Here is a 6,000-nt window from a genome sequence, read left to right as displayed (position 1 = left end):
GGTGCAGTCTGCAATGTTGGTAGAGCTCGCAAGATTTGACCTAGCAAGATCTCCTCTTAGCTCCACCCTCTCTCTCCTTACTGTATGCTCCCATTAAGGCTCCGTCCAAAGCCACGCCCCAAGATGGACCCGCAAGCTTGAACGTGAGGGGAGAATAGAGCAGACTGTGCCGTTTCCATTTTGGAGTGCGCACGTGGGGAGAAGTAATGGACAGAGGGCGTCGTGGGCAGGATGATACAAGAAGGCATCTGATTGGTTGTTTTCACTCGGACCGAATGGCAGCGATTGGTCAGAGTTCGTACAGGATTTTCCTGAATACATGTTGTAATGACTACTCACAGGACGGAAGCACCATTTCACCCAGAGTAACAAAACAAGATGGCAGATTATACCTTTAACTCAATATAAAATAGCTTTCTAAGCATATGCTCATAATTAAGAATAATCACGATGGAATTTTATCCAAATGACATTTACTAAAATAGCCAATGCCACCTCCGAAAACTCTGCCATAACAAAGGATGAAGGGGAACGTTGTGCTTTGTTTTCCATTGACGCTCCCGCAGTGATTTTGACTCTCACAAAGTTCAGGCAGGCGTGAAGCCTGAGTGACGAGATCACATGTGACAGAACTGCACTCAAGGAGAGAAGGACAAAAAGAGGTTATCCCAAACCTGAGGGGAATGAAAACAAAAGGGTGAGGGGTGTCAATGTCTTTAAAATGTACAAAAGGTTCTTTAAAAAAAAAAAGAGGGAGAAAGGAAGCTGAAAACAATAATGGAAAATATAATTACATGCCTATCAGCTCAAGATTACTGATTTTCCACTTGGGGATCAATAAAGGATATCTTATCGTACACTTTGAATGCAAAGTCTGAGTTTAGCAAAGGTGTCAACATTCACTAAAGGGACCTTAGAACAACAAGGAGCTTCAAGGCTACTGATAAAGCTGTGTTGCATAAAAGCTATCTCTGCATGCCTTATTGGCTGGTTGCATTTAGGTAGCGACAGGGCTGGACTGGGACCCAAAAACGGCCCTGGCATTTTTGGCCATAGTGGCCCACCCCCATACAATATGTGAAAGCACACAACATACAATTGCATTGTTTCAAAAACTAAAATAAGGCGTAGCAGTCTACGTGGAAGAGAGTAACCAATTAAAGGTTTCATATGCTGTTTCTATACTATAAAGATGCTTATCTTGGGAGAGCTGACCACAGTGTCACAATTCCTATCTTGAATGGAAAGTGGATGTCAAAGGAATTATTCAAATACACAATTGTGCCCACGGTAAGACCATTCATCCATGTAAAATGATGATATAATATATAGATATATTCAATTCTATCTCTCGCTCACACCCACACCATGGTGACCACCTCCAAACTAGCAAAGACAAGGTTGTAAAAAAAACTCTATAGACTCATTATTATGCTTGTAATGAGTTTGACTGAAAACAGTGAGTCTTGTTATAATTTACTAAGTTGAGCATTTGTAGACTTTAGCCTAAAATGTCCCCAAATATTATTAAGGAAAGATGTGTCTCTAATATTCTTTAATAATAATGCAATTGTATTAATTCAAACATGTTTCTGACTCTTTTCTGTTTCAACTTATCATTATTATTAATATTGAGATTACAAACATCCCAAAACATTTTCATTCATAATTCCACGTGCTATCATCATCTCGTCAGTTTTTCTGACTACTTTAATTTTAGCTCTTCTGCCAATTGATATTCTTTCCCCCAATGTTTTTTTACTCCTTCATCCAATTTTTATCCTTTCTTTTTGCCAATTCCTTCAAATAAGCTATTATTTGCCCAATAAGTCCCTTTCTTTTCCAATAAATATTGTTTCCTTTTTCCCCTATATTTTGCCTCTTTTTGTTCCACATTTTTGCCCTTTTCAGAATCAGAACTACTTTATTTATCCCAGGGGGAAATTACTTGTGTTACAGCCGCTCAGAAAAATAGATCAATATCTGCAATATTGTAGTTTTCTAAATCGCCAAAATAGAAAACTTGATATATCTTGAATCTCAATATATTGACCAGTCCTATAATTCCTACATTATAATACAGCTGAAATGAAAACACAAGCATATGAAGCACTTTTTTTTTTTATTTAATACACTTGCAGTTCACATTCAAGTCATATTACAAGGCATATTTAATTTCAAATTGCTTGTCTTTAAGTCAGACATTTACATTTTATTTTCATTACATATTTTATTTTCATTTCTCATGCTCACTCATGTGGTTCTCTGGTATTCACTAATGACTTATTATAAACGTCTGTTGCAGACTGTACATCCTGTTACGTGCAAGTGAACTTGACACTGTTGTGATCCTCCTCTGTTTTTTTTAGCAGGCTAATCAGCTGGCTGCAGCTGTGCTCACCTGGCCTCATTAGAGCCCTGCAGTACATAAGGGCTCGATCAGCACACTGAAAGGAGGTCTGCAGGACAGTCTTCAGAGGAAGTTTTGACGAGCAGTCGGGAGAGAGCTGTTTTGCATGGTGGCCTTACCTTTTGTTTGGTTCTCAGTGTGGTGGTAAGGTGTAGGGTTAGGTAAGACGAGGTACCTCTTACATTTTACACACCAGTGGCGGATGCTTTAAGACTACAAGGGAACCTCAGCTTCCCCTAAAATCAGTGGTCAAATATGTAGTGTTGTGTGTACATTTCATTGACTAAATATATGACAGAACACATGTATGTTTAGTTCAGAATCAGCTTCTTATAACAGGAAACTGACAGTGACAGCGTGACGTTCTTCATTCATTACCGCAGCGTCACAGTGTTAATAAACAGTGGTGAAGTTCAGCTTCAATTGATTTCAATGGGACAGGATTTAGTGGTTGATCCACTGCAGTCAAACTAGACGCTCATTGGATAAATGCTCGGTTATGACGCACTTAGTCCCGCCCATCGGACGCCGGGATTCACAGGAGGTCTATGGAGCAGTGGGCTGGATCTGTCTGTTCCGGACGCTGGAATAATGGATGATGATTGGATGATCTGTCTCAGGCTAATTCAATTTTGATTGACAGCGAAATGAGCCAATCAGAGAGTATGACGTTGTAAGCACACAGGCGGGTTTTTCAAATGTTTCAGTCCGTTGCTCTGTGTTGACACGGAGACTTTGCTGATCCTCTCATAGCGAATTAACTTCTGACAAACCTAGTGTCTGTTTTTGGTGTTTGTGGAGACTGTTACTGCTTGTGTTGTGAGACTTTTGACCAAACACACACTCCAGCGCGCAGCAGCTACGCGCGTGCGTGCGTGCGTGCGCGCGCGATAATCTACAAATAGTTGTTGACAACAAAATGTGAATTCTACTAGAATTCACATTTAAATAAACAGATACATTTTCTGAAGTAGGCAGAAAATGAGCTTCCCCTGCATGAAAGACCAGCAGCCGCCACTGTTACACACCTAGGAATTTTGTGTCTAGAAACACTAGGTAAGTGGTTGGTGCCACCCCATGTATGTTTTGGCCTCTTCTTTAGTTAGTCAGGATTTTAGTTTGTTCTTTTTCATATTGGAGTGCAAGAGTTTGCTAGGGCCTGGTATGTTTTGTTGTTTTCATTTCTTTGGCACTAACCTCCCAGTCCTCACCTTCCCCACCTGGGAACTGTTCATCCTGTTGTAACGACGAATAAAACTCTATTAAACACTGAACTGTCTTTGCTTCTGTTTGGCCGTCTGTTGCTGTCCGGGTGCCCTTTTTGAGCACTCAGGTCGTAACAAGTCGTAACAAGTGGGGGCTTGTCCGGGATATTATACAACTGTCCTGGGCACGACGAATCAAATATTGCTTAGAAAATGAGGTTTAGTGTGCATAGTTTTGTTTCTAATCCCTCGTTGGGGCAGCTCAAAAAGTGTCGGAAAGAAGATTTGCTTGAACTTGCTGCACAGTATGGGGTTGAAATACCTCGGGGAAGCTTAAAAAGAGAAATAAAGGAATTGGTGTTGGAAAAACTTGTGATGTTGAAACTGATTCAGCTTCCTACCACTGTTGTCCAGCCTGAGACTGGTGCAGTGTCTGTTACAGATTTGGAGGATGGAGTGGACCCGGCAGCGATCACGCCTACGGCTAGTCCAACAGTGGCAATGGACCCGCCAGCGACCCTGCCTCGGTTTGAGCGATTTACACCGTCGTCGCTGATATCCTGTGCCAAACTGAAGGTACGACTGGCTCGGCTGCAGTTAGACGCTCATGAGAGGGAAAACCTCTGCAAAGCTGAATATGAGTTGAGACTCCAGGTACGTAAGCTGGAAGTTGAGGCGGAGAAGGAGGTGAAGTTGAAACAATTAGAGGTGGAGGCCTTGAATTTTACTTCTACTCAGTCTCTGCCTGCCAGTCTGAAACCAGCTCAAGTCTTTGATGTCACAAAACATATTCCGTTGGTGCTGACCACCAGGAGGGAACTCCGCCAGTTTCTCGGTATGGTTGGGTTTTACAGAAGATTCTGTAAAAACTTTTCTTCCGTGGCTGCTCCACTCACGTCGTTTACTAGTCCGTCAACGCCTTATGTTTGGACCAGTGAGTGTCAGCACTCTTTTGAGAGCCTCAAGGGCATTTTGTCTTGTGGTCCTGTTCTGTCTGCTCCAAATTTTAATGCTCCTTTTACATTAGAAGTTGATGCCAGTGCGCTCGGTGTGGGAGCGGTTCTTCTTCAGTCAGATAGCCAAGGAATAGACCATCCAGTGGGTTACTTCTCAAGGAAGCTCTTGAGAAATCAATTGAACTATGCGACCATTGAAAAAGAAGCTTTAGCCTTATTGTTGGCTTTACAACATTTTGAGGCCTACCTCGGGTCCAGTCCACAGCCGATTACAGTTTATACAGACCATAACCCTTTAGTCTTTCTTTCCAGGATGCAAAACCACAACCAGCGGCTTATGAGATGGTCGTTGATCATACAGGAGTACAACTTGGAGATCTGTCATAAAAAGGGTTTGGACAATGTAATTGTGGATGCTCTGTCACGGGCACTTTGAGATCTGTTTTTGAAAAAAATTTAGCTTTGTCAAACTGTGTGTGAGCTTAAAAGGGTGGGGGTGTTACGTGCAAGTGAACTTGACACTGTTGTGATCCTCCTCTGTTTTTTTTAGCAGGCTAATCAGCTGGCTGCAGCTGTGCTCACCTGGCCTCGTTAGAGCCCTGCAGTACATAAGGGCTCGATCAGCTCACTGAAAGGAGGTCTTCAGGACAGTCTTCAGAGGAAGTTTTGATGAGCAGTCGGGAGAGAGCTGTTTTGCATGGTGGCCTTGCCTTTTGTTTGGTTCTCAGTGTGGTGGTAAGGTGTAGGGTTAGGTAAGACGAGGTACCTCTTACATTTTACACACCTAGGAATTTTGTGTCTAGAAACACTAGGTAAGTGGTTGGTGCCTCCCCATGTATGTTTTGGCCTCTTCTTTAGTTAGTTAGTCAGGATTTTAGTTTGTTCTTTTTCATATTGGAGTGCAAGAGTTTGCTAGGGCCTGGTTTGTTTTGTTGTTTTCATTTCTTTGGCACTAACCTCCCAGTCCTCACCTTCCCCACCTGGGAACTGTTCGTCCTGTTGTAACGACACTGAACTGTCTTTGCTGCTGTTTGGCCGTCTGTTGCTGTCCGGGTGCCCTTTTTGAGCACTCAGGTCGTAACAAGTCGTAACACATCCTTTAACACTTTTTGGAAGGAGTGATTTTGTGGTGCTTGTGATTGGCTGATTTTTCATGGAGACTTACTTGTTCCTTCCCCCATGGGAGATGTTAAAATCTCAGTTACTAATCTTATAGAACGTGTAACTGTGTCCCATCCTGCTGCTCTTTATGAAGATAAAATCTGTCACATTTTCAAAGGTATTTATTTTCTCTAATCCATCCATCTCTCTTCTTAGTTGTTTCCGGGTTTGGTCCCACTGTGGGCACTAATCGCGCGAGAACTACCATCCAGGTTATTTCAGGGGGCAGTTCTTGCGAGGCTAGTGACGGCGTTCAGTTTAGAGAGGC

The sequence above is a fragment of the Gouania willdenowi genome, chromosome 7 (assembly GCF_900634775.1).
Source record: "Gouania willdenowi chromosome 7, fGouWil2.1, whole genome shotgun sequence".
NCBI lineage: Eukaryota > Metazoa > Chordata > Actinopteri > Blenniiformes > Gobiesocidae > Gouania > Gouania willdenowi.
Note: the sequence above shows the minus strand (reverse complement) of the source record.